The following is a 22,032-nucleotide window of genomic DNA, read 5'->3' as shown; positions in this document are numbered from 1 at the left end:
TTTATTCTTTATAACAAAATTGCTAAGCTGAGTACTATATGTCTGCCCATAGAAATTAAGTAAAGGAAAATAAAAGACAGCATCCAAATTTAAAAAATTAAAATCCTCCCAGTTCACAGATGGCATTATCTAGCTCATAGAAAATCTTGGAAATTAAACAGTAATCAACTCAAGAAACAATAAATTCAGCACTATGCAAGCTATATGATACATATTCTAGCAATAAACAAACCCAGAATAACCTGAGAAAACTAATTTATTTACAATAGCACGAAAAAATATTTAAGGTTAATGGGAAACTTCAAGATATAAACACTGATAGCTAAAAAAAAAGTGCTGAAAGTAATTACAGAACTTCTAAATGGAGAAAGAATCTGTGATAATGAGCCATAAGGAAGTATTTTTACAATTGTAAAATATTTTAATACTATATTCAACTCTGCCTAAGTGAAAGTAGGAACTTAGAAGAAATTGAAGAACTGTTCAACAAAATGTACTGTAACAAAGACAAGCTGACAACAGAAATAACAGACACTGGAAAAGAGTCGGCCAAGGAAAAACACTAGGCCTCTACAGTTCCATAGGAGTTCATTGCTGTGAAAGCTGTACCCATCAAAGTGTACTTATGATAGTCTATTTTACTATATTTCATAGAAATAAAAGGAATATTCAAGGTTTCTCATAAAGTCAACACATTTTTTTGAAATAAAAATACCTAAAAATATGGCCCTTTATAAAAATCAAGAGAAAACGCTAAAGAAAATGTAGGCAAAGACATATAACTACATTTAAAGATAATCATGACAAAACATACTCCAATTACTTCAGTTATTTAAACACATTTTAACACCAGGTAAGTCTTTGATAGAATTCATCATATTGACTTTTCTTCATACATGAATAAAAACTAACAAAGTTCAACATGCATTTTTGATCACAATATGATAGGTATTTCTTTGTTTTTAATTTGAATTTTCATTACATCCATTTGTTTCGTTTTGCACATTGTAGTGTGTGTGTGTGTGTGTGTGTGTGTACGTATGTGTGTGTGTGCACAGAGGATTATTTTTCTAACTTTATCTGAGTTGGGGGATTGAGATCATGTCAGGTAAATTTATCTACTGATCCATTTCACTGGATTAATAGCAACAACAAAAATATTAACATCCCTCAGGGTCAATCAGGTGTCATTCCAGGACTTATGTTTACATTTGTTCTATAGTTTCATTTAAATAGTAAAACATTTACATACATCCTATGAATATCTTATTTCTCATATAGATTAAATAATTTCTAGGATGTTTTGATACCTAATTAACATAATGTAATATAAATTCTAGATGTTATGTTATATTGTTTATAGAAACATTAATAAAAGAAAAGTCAGATTAATTTCAATAAAGAATTTTATTTTTCCATTTCTGTGACAAATAAGATGAGGATTGCACTGGATCCATAAATAGTCTTTGGTACTAGAAACTACTTAATGATGGCAAAGTTATGGTTATTGGAGGAGAATCTACAACCACGAATTTACTAAACCAACATAGTCCCTAACAATAATCTGAAAACATTTTTCCTTATACACACAGATAAGTGTAGTCTTCACCCCTCATAACAAAACAAAATTAAACAAATGACAATAACAAAAAAACTTCTCTTTACATCAGAGATCACTTCAGAAAACCACAACCTATCAAAAATGGATTGTTTGTTTGTTGGTTTGTTTGAGACAGGATCCCACTATCTGCTATTTAATTCTGTTTAGCTTCAAATTCACTATATACTCAAGCTAGTCTCAAATTTCTTGTTGCTGAAGTGGTGGTATGTCTGAGCATAAACTTGGTTTTAAATATTTTCAAATATGTACTGTTTGAATGCATGGATAACAGCCCTTTGAAATAGATGTTAAACAGATAGATAGATAGATAGATAGATAGATAGATAGATAGATAGATAGATAGATAGATGATAGATAGATAGATAGATACATACATACATAGGTACATAGGTACATAAATATAGATAGATGACAGATAATAGAAACAGATCATTCACTCACTGATAAGTGGATATTAGCCCAAAAGCTCAAATTACCCAAGATACAGTCCACAGACCAAATGAAGCTCAAGAAGAAGGATGGCCAAAGTGTGATGCTTCAGTCCTTCTTAAAAGGGGGAACAAAAATATCCATAGGAGGGGATATGGAGGCAAAGTTTGAAGCAGAGACTGAAGGAACAGCCATTCAGAGCCTGCCCCACATGTGGCCAATATATATACAGCCACCAAACTAGATAAGATGGATGAAGCTAAGAAGTTCATGCTGACAGGAACTGGGTATAGATGTCTCCTGAGAGACACAGCCAGAGCATGTCAAACACTGAGGCGAATGCTAGCAACAAACCATTGAACTGAGAACGGAACCCCCTTTGGAGGAATTAGAGAAAGGATTGAAAGAGCTGAAGGGGCTGACAAACCCATAAGAACAACAATGCCCATCAACCAGAGCTCCTGGGGACTTAACTACCATCCAAAGACTGTACATGGACTGACCTATGGCTCCAGCTGCATTTGTAGCAGAGGATGGCCTTGTTGAACACCAATGGAAGGAGAAGCCCTTGGTCCTGCCAAAGGTTGGACCCAGTGTAAGGGAATTTGGGATGGGGGGCAGGAAGAGGTGGTGGATAGGGAGGGGAACACCCTTATAGAAGGGGGAGGAGAGACGGGGCTTATAGACAGGAAACCAGGAAAGGGAATAACATTTAAAATATAACTAAAGAAACATCCAATTAAAAAAAAACGGACATATTTAGAAAGACAAAAAAAGATCGAAGTAGACACATCATACATAAATGAATAGATATGCATCAATCTTTATTGATACATTAAACATATTAGCAAGTATATTTAAACAAAAAGATGAGAGACACATTCCAACTGAAAGGAAATAATAATATATTGAATCAAGTAAATATTTGAACCTTATACCAGCATGCTTTTATTCTACAGCAAATAATTAGTGGCAAACTACAAAGTCAACATTAAGACTTAAAATCCCCATACATTCAAAAAATGTTAGATAGAAAATATAAAAAGAGGCTATGTTTGTTATAGTGAAATAAATACATGCTATGGACTTGCATACATACAAGCATAGAGAAAGACAGACAGACAAACAGACAAATGAAAAGGGATTTTCCATTTTCCTGAGATTAGATGATAGTATGATAGAAGAGTTTTCCTGTGATAACATATGCCAAAGCCTTAACATCTGAAGCTTAATAGCTGAATGAATCTGGCTGTTTTTCGAAATCACGACTTTAATGGATATAATCTAGTCAGGATGGAGTCATTTGGTTGGTTCAAAATACAACTAATGTTCTCCTACAAAAAGAGATAGAGACCCAGAAAGAAGAATATATGTGCCTGGTGATGGGAATAGAAACTACATTAATCTACAACCAAGGGAGGCATCTTAAGGCTGACTGGAGAGCAGCAGAACCTAGGAGAAAATAAGGACTTATCCTAGAAGCTTCAAAGAGAATGTGGACCTGTCACTATGGCATGATACACGGACAGTAAGTTTCTGTGTCTTCTAAGTCAGAAGTTACTGTAGCTTGTCATCACAGCACGATGAAGTAATTAAGATGACAAGCTTTGCTAAGTGAATATAAAAATCTAGTATCAGCCCTAGTTTACGTGGAAGCACAAACAGGTAAGAAGAAGCTATAAACAGTTGGAAACTAGAGAAGAAAAATGGTGACAGACTGTCCTTATCAACTGTTAGACATGCTATTATATAATAAAGTACCTAAAATTAAAGCAATATGGTTTCATAACAAACACATTCAAAAAAATCTGCATAACAAGATAAAAAAATCTCAGAAAGACACCCAATCACATATAGTAAATAAATGTGTGGTAAATGTACAATCTTGAATTATTGAGGAAAACATGGATTTTTTTTAAAAAACACAAATGGTTTAGGAATAACTTAGTAGCTATGGATACACATGTTACATTTTCCTCAAGATAAATTCAAAATGAATCAAAAATGTGACTGTAAATATTTATTTAGCCACTAAATAAAATGGATATGAATTGCTTTAACTGCATCTCTATATCTGGAGCAAGAAGGGAAAAGAAGGTGAGTTTAACAATATTAATAAAATAAAGAATTGTTTATATGGGAGTCTAAATTGACCACTCTGCCGTTAAAGTATGGATTGTAGAGACCACTACTGACACAAACATATAAGTATAATTACAGTAAATCTTTTAAAACATTTTTGATAACAAAAAAGTACCATGAACAAATATGCTTAACTGTGAAGTAGAATGAATTAGAAAAGACCAATTACTAAATACTGATATATTGATTTATTTAGTGATTTACTTAAAGCATGGCTTGTACTGCTTACTGCCAAACATGATTTCGTCTTACTATCTGAAATAGAACAACCTGGAGAAAATAGATGAAACACAAAAGCCATTGCCGTTATCAACCTGTACTGGCCAGTGTTGCATGTCAACTTGACACAAGCTAGAGTTATCACAGAGAGAGGAGCCTTCCTTGAGGAAATGCCTCTATGAGATCCAGCTGTAAAGCATTTTCTCAATTAGTGATCAAGGAGAGAGGGTCCAGCCCACTGTGGGTGGTGCAATCCCTGGGCTGGTAGTCCTGGGTTCTATAAGAAAATAAGCTGAGCAAGTCAGGGGGAAACAAGCCAGTAACGTCCTTCCACGGCCTCTGCATCAGCTTCTGCTTCTTGCCCTGCTTGAGTTTCAACCCTGACTTCCTTTGGTGATGAACAGCAATGTGTAAGTGTAAGCTGAATAAATCCTTTCCTCCCCAACTTGCTTCTAGTTCATGATGTTTGTGCCGGAATAGAAACCCCAACTAAGGCACAAAAGCTTACACCTGTTAACTGTAGCATATGCCCTTAAAAAGCAAAAGCCACCAACCTGACTGCAAGGAATGCTTCTGGAAAGCCCTGCATTGCTTGCTTGCTTGCTTGCTTGCTTGCTTGCTTGCTTGCTTGCTTGCTTGCTTGCTTGCTTGCTTGCTCAGCCCACCTGTGGTTTTAGAGTATAAAATGAGAATGCAAACTGGATTTTGGACTAAAGTCTTCCAGCAGCTACCCTGGCTACAGTCCATCCAAGAATATATCTCCTCTCTTCCACCCTCACTGGGTGAGAGTCCTCATCCCATAGAGATTCCTGCAGCAATCCCTGATGACTGTAGTCACAGCATCCACGAGATCAAGAAAGGAGGATAACAAATATGAGAATAGTCTAGGCTGCAAAGAGAGACTATGCTTTAAAAATCAATGAAGTCAGCCAAATAAAAACTACATAAAGAAAGTAAATCCATCTTAACGAATCTATGCAAATATATTTTTGTTTGTGTGCCGTGCGTGTGCCTTATATGTACATATGTGAAATGAATGGCAAATTGAGAAATAAGTTGCATATTCCATCATGAAAGAGTAATATATAAAAATTGCATAAAATAAGAAGTATAAAAACAATATATTATAAACAAAACACCATAAAGCGCTTTAAAAATAAAGCCTAGTGAAGGAGACTCATCTGTGCTCACTTGTCATTCTGAAGTTATAGAAGGACTTCTACCTGTCCCAAGAATTTGATACCTTGATCCTTCTCATTTCGATGATCCATGTTATGCCCCAAATGAGGTAGAAAGCTGAAATGAAAAGACATACCCGTAGATCTCTTTTCTTTTGCTAACATATCTTCTTTAGACACAATCTCCATAGCCCAGTCATCTCAGTGTTGTGGACTCAGCAAACCTGAGGAGGAGATAGTTTTCTCATTGTAATCCTGGGATTTTTCTTTTACATCTGAGTTTCCTCTGCTCAGTTTTTATGTGAGAAATAAACATGCTGTCAGTTATTTCCTAAAACTGTTATCCACTCTTCAGCTTTTCTTCCACTCATCACGAATGTTGCCTCTTCCATTTTGTTTGATGTCTATTTGTCTTTTTTATTTGCATATTCATATTGAACTGTGTTTATTTTTTTCATTCCTGAGATCCACAACTGCTCTTTTTAGAATTGGAAACTGGTAAATTGGTCATTTGACCTAATGTTTGTAAGAGAGCCTGGTTTCTAAGTTGCATGCAAAAAGAAGTTTCTTTTACCTGAGTGCAAACGAGGCATTTTTGGCTGTGCACTTAGTGTTCTGTTTACCCACAATGTGATTTTACTTGAAGATAGAGACGTTGGGAGGTAATTGAAATTAGATGTGGTCAGAAAGGTGAGGATTGGTGGTTTCATAAGAGAAATGAGATGTTTCTTTAAATATGTACCTCAAGAGTATTTGGAGATAAAATTAAAAAGCACTTTGGAAACCTGAGAGGAAACTCAAACTGATAACCAAACCAGAAACCATGATCTTGGATTTCTCAGCTTCCAAAACTGAAAGATATATCTATGGTGTAGTCTCTGATGCAGTGTCTCATTGAGATATTTGAGGAGAACAATACTGATTTTTTTTTTATTAGAACCTATCAATCGTCAACTTTCAACTGAATTTTTCTACTATTTCTGTTCCTTACTTTTTTATTTAAATATTGTCCCTAAACTTCCTATTTAATAAAGAAACAAAAGCAGGGTTTGCTTCTGAAGTTTAAGGGTAAGCAATCTTGAGATCCAGTGGTTGGTTTTCAAATACGTCTCAAGCCAGCCTAGGTCCAGCTACAAATATACAGGAAACACTATACCACATTTGCTGATAGCCTGCTTACACACACATGCACACACACACACAAACACACACACACACACACACACACAACAATTAGAAATGTTTCATCTTCAAAGTTTATTGATGATGTTATCATTTAAATGCTTATAATTCTCACAAATTTAGAAAAAAATCTGTTCTCAAGTTTCCTTCACTCAAAACTGTAAAATTTCAAGCCTTTGAAGTATTTTATGCTGTAGCTAAACTTAAGATGATTGATTAGTTAGTTTTTGGCCAACTTAATGAAACCAAGAGTCACCTAAGAAGAAAAAGCATCAGTTGAAGGGTTACTCCCATTACAATAGATTATGAACGTATCTGTAGGGCATTTTCTCAACTTGTGGCTGATATTGGTGATACCATCTGTGGGTAGATAGTGTATGGCTGGGTAAAAATTGTAAGTGAGCAAACCAGAGGATGCAAGTCAGTAAGAAGATTCCTCCCATTGTACCTGCCTCTGCTTCTGCTTGAGTTTCTACCCTTACTTCCTTCCGTGACCACGTATGATCAGGACAGGTAAAACAAAACAAAACAAAACATTTCTCTCCTCCTTTAAATTGATTTTAGTCATTATGTGTTTATCATAGAAATAGAAGCAAATAGGACACCATTCACTAACAGGTTTGTCGATAATTCTACAAACTAAATTTCCTTGTATATAATCCAAGCATGGTTCTGCAATCCATATTCTTCTACTTCACAGTAATTTGAGGAATATTTATATTGGAATGAACTCTCTAGTCAGCCACCTTAAGGTTCAATAAGTCAAGTGGGTATGGAAGTAAGTATGATTTTGATTCCTACAGTAGGATTAATACTAAATAACTATGAACAAAAGTGGCTGAGAAACATAAACATATCCCCTACTTCATCTTACCATAAATGCAATGCAAATATTCTTGGGCAATTCCTGAGACAGGAGAAAGTACAATGCAGGGGAAATAGATGGGGCGAGTTAATGATTCTTAAAATTTTTACAATGTGAATAGTTTGTGCAAATGATCTTTAAAAATCACATGGATTGAATGTATTACTAAGGCATCCCTCAGGGGAAGTATAATTCCATCTGGGAATAGAATGTGTAGCACTAAGAAAAGAAATCAGAACTTAGTAAATCTTTTTGGGATGGTCTGAGAGAACATAGATTATCTTAAAATCATGTAAACTGAGCTGACCTTGACCTCCTCATCCCGTATGCCTCTCCCTTTCAGTGCCGGGATCACAGAAAAGTACTACCCCATCTAGATTAGGAATAAGAAGCTTGAGATTTTATGCAGGGTGTTTATATATGGGTCTATTTGCATTCTTCTACCTGTAGACATCCAGTTAAACTATTACCATTTTTTGAAAATGCTTTCATTTTTCCATTGTATCATTTTGGTCTCTTAGTCAAAAATCAAGTGTCCATAGGTGTGTAAGTTTACTTCTGGATCTTTCATTCAATTCCATTGATCAACCTGTCTGTTTCTGTACCAATATCATTCAGTTATTAATCACTATTTCTCTATAGTTCAGTTTGAGTTCAGAGATGGTAATTACTCCCAAAGTTCTTATTTTGTTCAGTATTATTTTTATCTATCCTAGGTTTTTTGTTTTTCCATATGAATGGGAGAATTGTCCTTTCAAAGTCTATAAAAAGAATATGTTGGAATATTGATGGGGATTGCATTGAATCTGTAGGTTGATTTTGGTAAAATGGGCATTTTCACTATGTTAGTTCCATGAGAATGGGAGATTTTTCCATCTTCTGATATCTTCTTCAATTTCTTGCTCCAGGAACTTGAATTTCTTGTTATAAAGATCTTTCATTTGCTTGGTTAGAATTATACCAATATATTTTATATTATTTGTGGCTATTGTGAAAGGTACTTTTTCCTTAATTTCTTTCTCTGCCTATTTATTGATTGTATAAAGGATGGCTTCTTAATTGTTCAAGTTAATTTTATACCCAGACATTTTGCTCAAGGATCTCAACATAAAAATGGGTAAACTAAATATCATAGAAGAGAAAATGGACAATAGCCTTAAATTCATTGACACAGGAGACAGTTTCCTGAAAAGATTAGCAATGATAAATAGGACCTCATGAAACTGAAAAGCTTCTGTAAGGCAAAGAACACTGTCAATAGGACAGTTGGAAAAATATCTTTACTAACTCTACATCTGACAGAAGGCTAATACCCAAAATATATAAAGAACTCTAGAAGTTATACACCAAAAAATTAGATAACCAGCTTTAAAATGTGGTACCGAGCTAAACAGAGTATTCTCAACAGAGTGACCAAGAAGCACTTAAATGAATATTCAATATTCTTAGTCATCAGGGAAATGCAAATCAAAACAACCCTGAGATTCCACCTTACAGAAATCAGAATGACTAAGATCAAAACTCAAGTAACAGCACATACTGGTGAGGATACGGAGAAAGGGCAACACTCCTGAATTGCTGGTGGAATTGCAAACCTGCACAACTACACTGAAAATCAATCTGGTGGTTTCTCAGAAAATTGGAAATAGTTTGACCTGGAGACTCAACTATAGTGCTCCCGGACATATACCCAAAAAATGCTCCACTTTATCACAAGGACACCTGCTTCAGAATGTTCATAGCAGCTTTATTTGTAATAACCAGAAACTAGAGACAACCCAGATACCCCTCAACAGAAGAATGAATACAGAAAATGTGGTTCATTTACACAATGAAGTACTCTGCAGCTATTACAAACAAGGATATCATGAATTTTTCAGGCAAATGGATTGAACTAGAAAATATCATCCTGAATTATGTAACCCAGAATCAAAATTACATGCATGGGTGTACTCACTTATAAGTGGATATTAGTCATAAAATACAGAATACCTATGACATACAACCCATAAAGCCAAAGAAAGTAAACAAGAAGGAAGGCCCAACTGAAGATGTTGAATCACACTTAGAAGGTGGAACAAAATAGTCATAGAAGGCAGAAGGAGGAAGGGAACTGTGTGGGAGAGGGGAGAGAGAAATGGGGGAATTACAGGTTTGGGGAGATACAGAAGAGAGACCCACAGGGCTAGGAGAATAAATAGAAATTTGCAGGCTCCAGCGATGAAGCAATGAGAAGAATCTTTAGGAGGTCCCAAAGACACGAGAGGGGAAAGACTCCCAGAAGTCAATACAGTAACCTTAGCTCGAATACCTAACAGTCGGGACATGTAACATAAAGAGGGTACCTCCTTCAGCCAGAAAGGATCACCAAGGGAAGAATAAGTACACCAATGAACCCACAAAAGTTTTGACCCACAATTTGTCCTCTCTAAAAGAAATGCAGGAACAAAAATGGAGCAGAGACGGAAGGAATGACCAACCAATAACCTGTTCAACTTGAAACCCATCCCATGGGCAAGCACCAATCCCTGACACTACTGATACTCTGTTAAGCTTGCAGTTGGGAGCTGAGCATAACTGTCTTCTGCAAGGCTCTATCCAGCAACTGACTGAAACAGATGCAAAAACAGACTAACATTGGACAGAGGTCGGGACTCTTATGGAACAGTTTGGGAAAAGATTGGAGGAACTGAAGAGTATGGAAACCCACAGTACCACCAACAAAGTCAACTAAATTTGTCTTTTGGGAGCTCTCAGAAACTAAACTACAAACCAAATAACACATGGGCAGGAATGCTGCCCCTGGCACATATGCAGCAGATGTCCAGCTCAGTCTCCATGTGGGCTCCCCAACAACTGTAACAGAGTCGCTCCCTAAAGTTGTATCCTGACTTGTATCTATTCTCCCATAGGGCTGCCTTGTCTGGCCTCAATGGGTAAGGATGCACCTAATCTGGCAGAGACTTGATATTCCAGAGTGGGAGAGATTCCCGGGGTGGGATGAGGTTTGGAATACACCCTCTTAGACGAGAAGGGGAGGTGGGATGGAGAGAGGGTGTCAGTGAGGGGGTACTAGGAAGGCGAGGCAGTGCTTGGGATGTTAATTAATTAATTAATTAATTAATTAAAAATAAAGAATATATTTAAAGGCAAAAGTTGATTATATGGTACATGAATAAAATTCCATGGTACCTTATATGTGCTATCATAGGCTATACTATAGTAAATACATTAAACTACATTATAATTTTCAATGAAAGAAAGTTTAAGAGATTTCTTTCTTTTTAAAAAATTGTGGGGTGTGTGTGTGTGTGTGTGTGTGTGTGTGTGTGTGTGTGTGTGTGTGTGTGTGTGTTATCATGATCCCTAAATAAATAGGAGTCTGGCAGCCAAGGAGACCAGAAGAGGACATTAAAATCCTTAGGCCAATAATTGCAGGTGGCTTTGAGAACACTTTGGATACTGAGAACCAAATCCCAGTCCTCTAGAATAGCAATAAATCCTCCTGAGTACTAAGCCATCTCTCCAGTCCCAGGAATCCAAATTTTAAATCTATTGCATTTACATTTGTGAAAATTCTTCTGAAGATAGCAGGATGTTGTGTACGAAAACGTCAGTATGATTCCCATTAGGATTCACCACAAACCCACTAGATGTGTTGAGAGCAGGGCCAGGGTAAAAGTGCAGTATCAATAGGAAGAAACACAGCTAAGAGAGAAGACAAATAAATCCAGCATGGCGATTTTAATACTCAAAAGTTAAACAACAGTTTAGACTCAATCATTTGTTCAGAGCTAAGCGGATAGGAAGCCCTTTCCCCATCTCCTGTCTAAAAAACCAGGCAATGACAACAACCTCTGCAGTTAAATGTACTTGTGGCTTCCATAGTGACCAGCATTTATCGTTTCCTTCTACCATAACCTGGCATAGCATAGAGCATGTATTCTGAGCTTTATAATTTTCAAAGATTCTTGGCAATATCCCTTTCTTAGAACATATTTCCTAGCACCAGAACATTTTCTTTAAAGTGTTTGTGAAATCCTGGTAACTTACAGCCCTCTGTTTATGTGGTCTAACAAACTAAGCAAGTAGACTGGGAATCATTGTCGACTTTAAATGATGTGATTTAAAATTGCTCTCAACAATTGGGTCTCTAAATCACCCAATAAGCGACCATCTTAACCTTATAATATTACATTTTCCCAGATCAAATCCCTGGGCAGGAAACAATAAAATATTATGAAATCAGATTAATACACAAGCTAAAAGAATTTCTGTTGTAAAAAAGAATGAGCAGAAGCTTTGTTTCATTTCCTGCTATCAAACATGACTGCATAGCAACCCACTCGGTCTGCATCTAAAGTTTCAGCACTGCGGATTTTTGCAGCATGTGCTAATCTAAACAAAGATATTGTTTGCCAGCTCCAAACTAACAACAATGAGCTTCTTCGGCGTTTAGAGTGAACATCTCCCATTATCCTCGAATTGGCCTTTGTATGTGTCTTTTATAGATGTAATCATTTCACAGTCCATTTGGTTTGACTTTAGTCAAGAGACCTATAGTTGGCAGCCCCTTATTTCCAGCAATATCTCCATTCTTATCCCAAATGAAGAACTCATGTTCTCTACTTTATACAGTAAAATTACTGGACGTGCAGAAGTTGGGGACTTCAAATTCTGACTTCATCACTCCAGTTATTTTAAATCAGAGTAAAGAATTTAAAAATGAAATTCTACATTATATTCAAATGCTAATCTGAATTTTGAAAGTCAGAAAATGTGGTTAGGTGGCACAGTCTATATTTATATTTTCAGACTTTTAAAATAATGATAATAAAAATTAATAATAAAGTATTACACTTGTTCATTTCCTTTGTATCTTATATCTTTGGTTGTAAGCCTAGCCTTTAAGGACTGAGCCATCTCTCCGGCCCAATTTCCTCTATAATTTACACTCATAGTGCCACAATTATGTTCTTGAACAATAAAGAAATCATTACAAATAAGTAACATTTGCATGTATCATCTTTAAACTCTTTTAATGTTTGCGTGAATTCATAATGTCTCAACACACAAGTCTAAAAGGTATTTTCATAAATGTCTAGGAATGCAGAAACAATAATCTGATACAGAAACAATGTATCTACTCTTTCTATTATATGCCTGTCAATGGCTATCTGAAAAAAAAACAAAAAAACAAACAAACCAAAAAAAAAAAAAAGAAAGAAAACAATAAACCCCTCCCTTTAAAATGACTCTCATAGAATGAGTGGAATGTCAGCTTTGCCTGTCCCAGATCCTTTGAGCAAATGTAGAAGAATGACAAGGGAGACCATGAATACTCATATTAGACGTACATACAAAAGCAGTCAATAACATATACGATGAACACGTCAATCCAAGAATAGAACATGTGTCATAGAACTAAAGGCTAGAAATAATAAGTAAAATGGACTCTTGAGCCTGACATAAGCTAATTTAATAGGTTTTCAACCTCTTGTCTAGAATCACCTTATGCTCCTCAAAAGCACTGGGGTTCTGCCGTTTCTGGGCTTTCTCTTTCACAAAGTATCACTCTCCACTGTCCCATCAAGTCTATGTCAGTGTACACTTTATCTCTCCAGCTGGCAAGATGCTCTGATGCTGAAATTTTCCCAGTACTTAAAAAAAGGAAAACATCTAGTCGTGTCCTGACTGTAACCATATCAGGCAAAAAGTCATATTTTTATTTGGAAAAAAAGTATAATAAATCTGCTATATCTTGGAGATGTGTACAGTCATCCCTTCATGCCTCTGGCATCTTCACCTCTAGCCATGTAAGAATGCAGTGTCTACTCAAAAGAACAAGTAACATGCGAACTATTCAGTGCTGTAGATTCTGGAGAGCTACGGTTCCCTTGTTGTGATGAACTTTGGGATACCGTGAGCTGCAGTGGCAGAGATCATTTCTGACACATGGTAGAGGGAGTGTTAGTTGAGAAATAAAATTTTGTTTTAATTTAAAATGCACATTCTGTCCAGAAAAATACATCACAAATAGATTCAGAATATTTCCTTAAAAGGTGGATGAAAATGTTTCACTCATTTCCATACACAGACACAGAGCAAATCATGTTATCTGCAAAGTCCATCTAGAAGACAACCCTCCTAGAAAATAGCCTGCCTTAGGATTAGTTTTAAATTGAAGTTTTCCATTGAAGTTTTTTCATTGAAGCTATATATATTTAGAAATCTCTCTTGAGTAGGATTCTATCCTTTTTGTCTTTCATGTTTTTGAATTTTATTTTTCTTGTATACTTTATTTATTTACATTTCAAATGCTATCCCCTCCCCCCTTCCATACCCCTTCTGCACCTTCACCTGCTTCTATGAGGAGGCTCCCATTTCCACCCACCCTCTCCAGCCTCAATGCCTTGGCATTATCCTGCATTGGGGAAACAAGCATTCACAGGACCAAGGGCTTTTCCTCCTATTAATGCTGGACAATGCCATCCTCTGCTACATATGCTGCTGGAGTCATGGGTCTCTAAATATGAACTCATTGGTTGCTGGTTTATTTCCTGGGAGTTCTGGTAGGGTCTGGTTAGGTGATATTGCTCTTCCTATGGGGTTGCAAACCTCTTCAGCTCCTTCAGTCCTTTATCTAACTCCTCCATTGGAGTCCCCTTGTTCAGATCAATGGTTAGCTGCAATCATCCTCAGCTGTAGCAGTAGGGCTCTGGTAGAGCCTCTCAAGAGACGCCTTTATCAGGCTCCTGTCAACAAGCACTTCTTTTCATCAACAATAGTGACTGGGTTTGGTGACTGCAAATGGGATGGATCCCCAGGTGGGAAGGATTCTATCCTATGCTTATTATTACAGTGTTTTTGAATATCTACTCATAATACCAATTACAATGGTAAATCTTGACTTTCAGTTTAATTGGGCTGAGTAATGCCTATACCAGGAAAGCTTGACATAGATGTGTCTGAGAGTGTTTCCAAACTCAAGTAGATAATAAGGACTCAGAGTTAATCCACAGTTTAATCCACTGGTAAGTTATAAATGTGAAGATATTGTTAGGAGGATGTGGAACTGCAGAAGGAGAAGGTGAGAAGCCTGGTTGTCAGAGTATCCCTGGGAGCTATATCTTACTGTGGTTTCCTTCAGTTACTGTACCTCTTTGCTTCTGTTCTTCCATTATGGGAGCTGAACTTCCAACACATGCCCTTGCCATAATGGACTTGTATGGAACTATGGACAAAATAAATTATTTCTTCTTTTAAATCGTTTATGTCAAGCATCTGACATCTCGGTGAGAAACTCAGTAGCACAGGAGTGCAGAAAAAGGACAAACCCTAAAAACAGTAGCTGATTTGATATTCTCTGGTTATCTTTCGCTCCACATCTCTGAAAAGTCAAGGATTTTGCTGTAAGGAGTATGCCACTGTGAGACTTTTTTTTCCCCAACCCTGAGATTAAGCACTTCTGATGTAATGTGTCTCCATTTAGTCTTTCTAAGCAAAGGCATTTCTTCCTCAGTCGTTTCCTACTCTCAACCATTACTCCTCTAAGTAGAAGAAATGTTCTTATTTAAAGCTATATTGATCACTATCATAATTACTCCCTTTACAGCTCCCCACACCACTGCTGTTAATTATATTACGGACTACTTACTGAGCATTCACATCACACAAAAACACTCTTAAACGTGCAGAATCCCATGAGATTGGGTTTGCTAACACCAGTCTGGTCTGAGAAAGTTTCCCTTCAGCTCACTCAACACTTCTTCAGCGTCCTTGCCTTTGTCTTGTAATTCTCACACATAAAATATAATTATAGATAAAATCCCTCCTGAGACTAGCTTTTCATTGTCTCTCCAAAGTACATTTTACTCAAGCATTAAATCACATCTCTGCTCATCTCCCAACACTAACTACAACTGGGATTCTTGTTTTCTAGTGTTAAAGTGGCCAGTTTATATTCTCTCTATAAACTTTTCGAGTTCCAGTTAATTATTCTTGTATCTTCACAGTTAAAATCATATTAAATCCTTGATATAATAAGTAATGAATAAGCATCATTAATTTATAGCAAAAAATGATGGGTGAAATACATCATTTGGAAGCTAAATAGTTTATTTACGAGCATTTAATTCAGAACATTAAAAGCTATTTTATTCCTTTTATATGTATTGTTTCTGTCAATTCTGTGGCTTTTAGCAATAACCTTCTGTTGGATTTCATCTAATCCCTGATAATAACTATTTTATCTTCTTGTTATAAACCATCTGGCCTTTGAATTTTTTAACTATCGTCACATGATATTAAGCCTCATTCAATATGCCCAGGTGACATTTTACTTCTTTTTTTTTTTTTAGTAAATTTGTTTTATTTCAGTAAAATAAGAATTTTAACAAGAGCAGGTGTGTCAAAACTGTGATCTTTACCTTTTGTACTAAAACTGTGCTTAAATCTTCTGCAATTAAGTTATCTTACAAATCTAGGAAATCTGGCTGATTTCGGTTTCCAAGTGTTTGAGTTACCTTGAGACTCTAAGTCTGTGCTTGCCTTGGCAGCACATATACTAAAATTGGAATGACAGAGAGGAGATTAGCATGGCCGCTGCACACAGAATGACACCGAAATTCGAGGAGCATTCCATATCTTTACCAGAAAAGAAATTCCTCCCATCACATAATAATAAAAACAAAAAATGCATAAAACAAAGAAAGGATGTTAAAAGCAGTAAGGGAAAAAGGTCAAGTAACATATAAAAGTAGACCTAACAGAATTTTACCAGACTTCTCAACAGAGACTATGAAAGCTAGAAGATCCAGGGAAGGTGTCATACAGACTCGAAGACAACACAAAAGCCAGACTAGGCTAAAATATCCAACAAAACTCTCAATTAACGTAGATGGAGAAACTAAGATATTCCATGACAAAAACAAGTTTAAACAATATCTTTCTACAAGTCCAGCCCTAGAAAGGATAATAGATGGAAAACTCTAACATAAGGAGGGAATCTACTCCCAAGAAAAAGTAAGAAATTAATCTTCTTTCAACAAATACAAAAAAAAGATAGCCACACAAATTGAATTCCACTTCCAACAACAAAAATAAAAGGAAACAACAATTACTGGTCCTTAATATTTCTTAACATCAATAGACTCAATTTCCCAGTAAAAAGACATAGACTAACAGACTGGATACATAAAGAGGACCCACTATTTTGCTGCATATGGGAAAAGCACCTCACTGACAAGGACAGACACTACCTCAGAGTAAAAGGGTGGAAAAAATTGAAGCAAATGGTCCCAAGAAACAAGCTGGAATAGTGACTTTAGCATCAAATAAAATCTACTTTTAACCAAAAGTTAACAAAAAAGACAAGGAAAGACATTTCATACTCATCACAGGAGAAATCTACCAAGATGAACTCTCAATTCTGAACATCTATGCCCCAGATGCTAGATACCCACATTCATAAAAGAAAAATTGCTAAAGCTCAAAGCATACACTGAACCTCACACAGTAACAGTGGGAGATGCCAACAACCCACTCTCACCAATGGACAGGTCACAGAAACAGAAAATACACAGAGAACCAGTGAAACTGACAGAAGTTTGATGCAAAAGGGTTTAACAGTTCTATAGAACATTTCATTCTAAAACAAAAGAATATACCTTCTTCTCAGCACCTCATAGTACCTTCTCCAAAATTTCCCATATAATCAGTCACAAAACAGGCCTCAATATACAAAAAGATTGAAATAATCCCGTGTATGCTATCAGATGACACAGACTAAGGCTGGTCTTCAATAACAACAACAACAACAAAACAACAAGACCACATGCACATGGAAGCTGAAGAGTGCTCTAATCAATGATAATTTAGTCAAGAAAGATATAAAGAAATTGAAGACTTTTTACAATTTAATGAATATTAAGACACAACATACTCAGACCTATAGGACACAATGAGGAAAACTAATAGATCTGAGTGCCTCCATAAAGAGGTTGGAGAAAGCATACACTGACTGAATATCTGAAAGCTCTAGAATAAAAGAAGCAAATACACTTCAAAGGAGTAGACAGCAGAAAATAATAAAACTCTGGGCTGAAATCAACCAAGTGAACAAAAGAGAACTATACAAAGACTCAACAAAGTCTGCTTCTTTGAGAAGATCAACAAGGCAGATAAACCCTTAGGCAGAACAGATTCAGTATCCAAGTTAACAAACATAGAAATGAAAAGGGAGACATAACAGCAGAAAATAAGGAAATTCAAAAAATTTTCAGATCCTACTACAAAAGCCTATATTCAACAAAACTGGAAAATCTAAATGAAATATACAATTTTCTAGAGAGATAACAGGTACCAAAATTAAATCAGGATCAGATAGACCATCTAAACAGTCCCATAACTCCTAAAGAAATAGAAGCAGTCATTAAAAGTCTCCCAACCAAAAAAAGCCCAGGACCAGATGGATTTAGTGCAGAATTCTATCAGACCTTCAAAGAAGACCTAATTTCAATACTCTCCAACTATTCCACAAAATTGAAACAGAAGTGACACTACCTAATTTGTTCTATGAAGCCACATGTATGCTGATACCAAAACCACATAAGAAACCAAAACGAAAGAGATCTTCAGACCAATTTCCCTTAGGAATATTGATACAAAAATACTCAGTAAAATTCTTGAAAACAAAATCTAAGAACAGATCAAAATGACCATTCACCATGATCGAGTAGGCTTCATCAAAGGAATCCAGGGATGGTTGAATATACAGAAATCAATCAGTATAATCAACTATATAAAATTTCAAAGGTAAAACCATATTATTGTTTCATTACATGCTAAAAAACATTAGTCTGTATTGAACACCCTTCATGATAAAAGTCTTGGAAAGGACAGGAATTCAAAGCCCATACTGAAACATAGGGAAAACAATATACAGCCAACCAGGAGACAACATCAAACTAAATGGACAGAAACTCAAAGCAATCCCACTAAAATCAGGGACAAGACAAGGTTGTCAATCTCTATCTTTTCAATATAGTACTTGACGTTCTAGCCAGACCAATTAAACAACAAAAGGAGGTCAATGGGATACAAATTGGAAAAAAAGAAGTCAAAACATCACTATTTGCAGATGATATAGTATACTTTTTTTATTAACTTGGTATTTCTTTATATACATTTCGAGTGTTATTCCTTTCCTGGTTTCCGAACAAACATCCCCTCCCCCCTTCCTTATGGGTGTTCCCCTCCCCCCCCTTCCCCCATTGCCGCCCTCCCCCCAACAGTCTAGTTCACTGGGGGTTCAGTCTTAGCAGGACCCAGGGCTTCCCCTTCCACTGGTGCTCTTACTAGGATATTCATTGCTACCTATGAGGTTGGAGTCCAGGGTCAGTCCATGCATAGTCTTTAGGTAGTGGCTTAGTCCCTGGAGCTCTGGTTGGTTGGCATTGTTGTACATGTGTGGTCTCGAGCCCTTCAAGCTCTTCCAGTTCTTTCTCTGATTCTACCTTCAGGGGTCCCATTCTCAGTTCAGTGGTTTGCTGCAGCATTCGCCTCTGTATTTGCTGTATTCTGGCTGTGTCTCTCAGGAAGCGATCTACACTTCTGCACTTCTTTGCTTCATCCATCTTGTCTAATTGGGTGTGCTTATATATATACCCACATGTGGGGCAGGCTCTGAATGGGTGTCCCTCCAGTCTCTGTTTAATCTTTGCCTCTCTCTTCCCTGCCAAGGGTATTCTTGTTCCCCTTTTAAAGAAGGAGTGAAGCATTCACATTTTGATCATCCGTCTTGAGTTTCATTTGTTCTAGGCATCTAGGGTAATTCAAGCATTTTGGGCTAATAGCCACTTATCAATGAGTGCATACCATGTATGTCTTTCTGTGATTGGGTTAGCTCACTCAGGATGATCTTTTCCAGTTCCAACCATTTGCCTACGAATTTCATAAACTCGTTGTTTTTGATAGCTGAGTAATATTCCATTGTGTAGATGTACCACATTTTCTGTATCCATTCCTCTGTTGAAGGGCATCTGGGTTCTTTTCAGCTTCTGGCTATTATAAATAAGGCTGCGATGAACATAGTGGAGCCGTGTCTTTTTATATGTTGGGGGCATCTTTGGTATATATGCCCAAGAGAGGTGTAAGCTGGATCCTCAGGCAGTTCATGTCCAATTTTCTGAGGAACCTCCAGACTGATTTCAGAATGGTTGTACCAGTCTGCAACCCCACCCAACAATGGAGGTGTTCCTCTTTCTCCGCATCCTCGCCAGCATTTTTGTCACCTGATATAGTATACTTAAGTGACGCCAAAAGTTCCACCAGAGAACTTCTAAGCCTGATAAACACCTTCAGCAAAGTGGCTGGGTGTAAATTTAACTCAAGCAAATGAGTAGACTTCCTCTTCTCAAAGGATAAACATGCTGAGATAGAAATTAGGGAAATGACACCCTTCACAGTAGTCACAAATAATATAAAACATCTTGATGTGACTCTAACCAAGAAAGTGAAAGATCTGTATCACAGGAATTTCAAATCTCTGAGGAAAGAAATCAAAAAAGATCTCACAAGATGGAAAGAGCTCCCACGCTCATGGATTAGCAGGATTAATATAGTAAAAATGGCTATCTTGCTGAAAGCAATCTGCAGATTCAATGCATTCCCCATCAAAATTCCAACTCGATTCTTTATAGAGTTAATAAAGAGCAATTTGTAAATTCATTTGTAATAACAAAAAACACAGGATAGGAAAAAACATTCTCAACAATAAAAAACTTCTGGGGGAATCATCATCCCTGACCTCAAGCTGTATTACAGAGCAATCAGGATTAAAAACAAAAATACACTAAAACTGCATGGTTTTGGTACAGGGACAGACAGGTAGATCAATGGAATAGAATTGAAGACCCAGAAATGAACCCACACACATATGGCCACTTGATCTCTGAAAAAGGAGCTAAAACTGTCCAGTTGAAAAAAGATATCATTTTCAACAAATGATGCAGGTTAAACTGTCAGACAGCATGTAGAAGAATGCAAATCGATCCATCCATTTTTTTCTTTTGTTTTTCCATTTATTATTTTTATTGTATTTTTAAAATTTACACTTTAAATGTTATTCCCTTTCCTGGTTCCCACAAAGAAACCCACTATTCCACCCTCCTCCCCTGTTTCTATGAAAATGCTCCTTCATCCACCCACCAACTCCTTCCTACCTCCTTGCTCTGACATTCCCTTTCACTAAGATAACAGGCCTTCAAAGGACCAAGGGCTTCTTCTCCCATTGATGCCCAACAAGCTCTATCCTCTGCTACATAATGTGGTTGGAGCCATCAGTGAATACCTATGTACTCTTGGGATGGTGGTTTGGTCCCTGGGTCTGGTTGATTCATATTATTGTTCTCCTTATGGGGTTGCAAACCCCTTTAGCTCATTCAGTCCTCTCTCTAACTCCTCTATTGGGGACGCCATTCTCAGTTCAATGGTTGGATCTGAGCATCTGCTTCTGTATATGTCAGGCTCTGGCTGAGCCTCTCAGGAGACAGATATACAAAGCTCAAGTCCAAGTGGATCAAGGACCTCCACATATAACCAGATTAACTCAAAACTAATAGAAGGAAAGAGGGGAAGAGCCTCAAACCCAGGGGCACAGGGGAAATTTTCCTGAACAGAACACCAATGACTTATACTCTAAGATCAAGGATCTACAAATGGGATCTCAGAAAATTGCAAAGTTTCTGTAAGGCAAAGGACACTGTAAATAGGACAAATTGGCAACCAACAGATTGGGAAAAGTCTTTACCAATCTTACATCCAATAGATGGCTAATATCCAAAATATACGAAGAACTCAAGAAGTTAGACTCCAGAGAATCAAATAACTCTATCAAAAAAATGGGGTACAGAGATAAACAAAGAATTCTCAGCTGAAGAATATCAAATGGCTGAGAAGTACCCAAAGAAATGTTTTACATATTTATTCATCAGGAAAATGCTAATTAAAACAAAGCTGAGATTCTACCTCACAGCAGTCAGAATGGCTAAGATCAAAACCTCAGGTCACAACAGATGCTGGTGAAGATGTAGAAAAAAAGGAACACTCCTCCATTATTAACGGGATTGCAAACTGGTACAACAATTCTGAAAATCAGAAAATTGGACACAGTACTTGAGGATCCAGCTATAGTACTCCTGGGCATATGCCCAAATGATGCTCTAACATATAACAAGGACACATGCTCTTCTATGTTCATACAGCAGCCTTATTTATATATAGCCAGAAGCTAGAAAGAACCCAGAGGTCCCTCAACAGAGGAATGGATACAGAAATTGTGGTACATTTACACAACAGAATAAAACTCAACCATTAAAAACATGACTTCATGTAAT

At 36.7% G+C, this 22,032-nt stretch overlaps 1 non-coding gene across 1 annotated transcript; it reads left to right on the top strand.

The window, feature by feature from the left end:
• The first annotated feature begins 16,178 nt into the window (after positions 1–16,178).
• On the top strand, positions 16,179–16,286 carry LOC116906326. Its single transcript, XR_004388613.1, has one exon. It is a non-coding gene; the product is annotated as a U6 spliceosomal RNA (small nuclear RNA).
• Positions 16,287–22,032: the final 5,746 nt, after the last annotated feature.

The sequence above is a fragment of the Rattus rattus genome, chromosome 7 (assembly GCF_011064425.1).
Source record: "Rattus rattus isolate New Zealand chromosome 7, Rrattus_CSIRO_v1, whole genome shotgun sequence".
Taxonomy (NCBI): Eukaryota; Metazoa; Chordata; class Mammalia; order Rodentia; family Muridae; genus Rattus; species Rattus rattus.
This window is presented reverse-complemented; position numbering and strand designations above follow the sequence as displayed.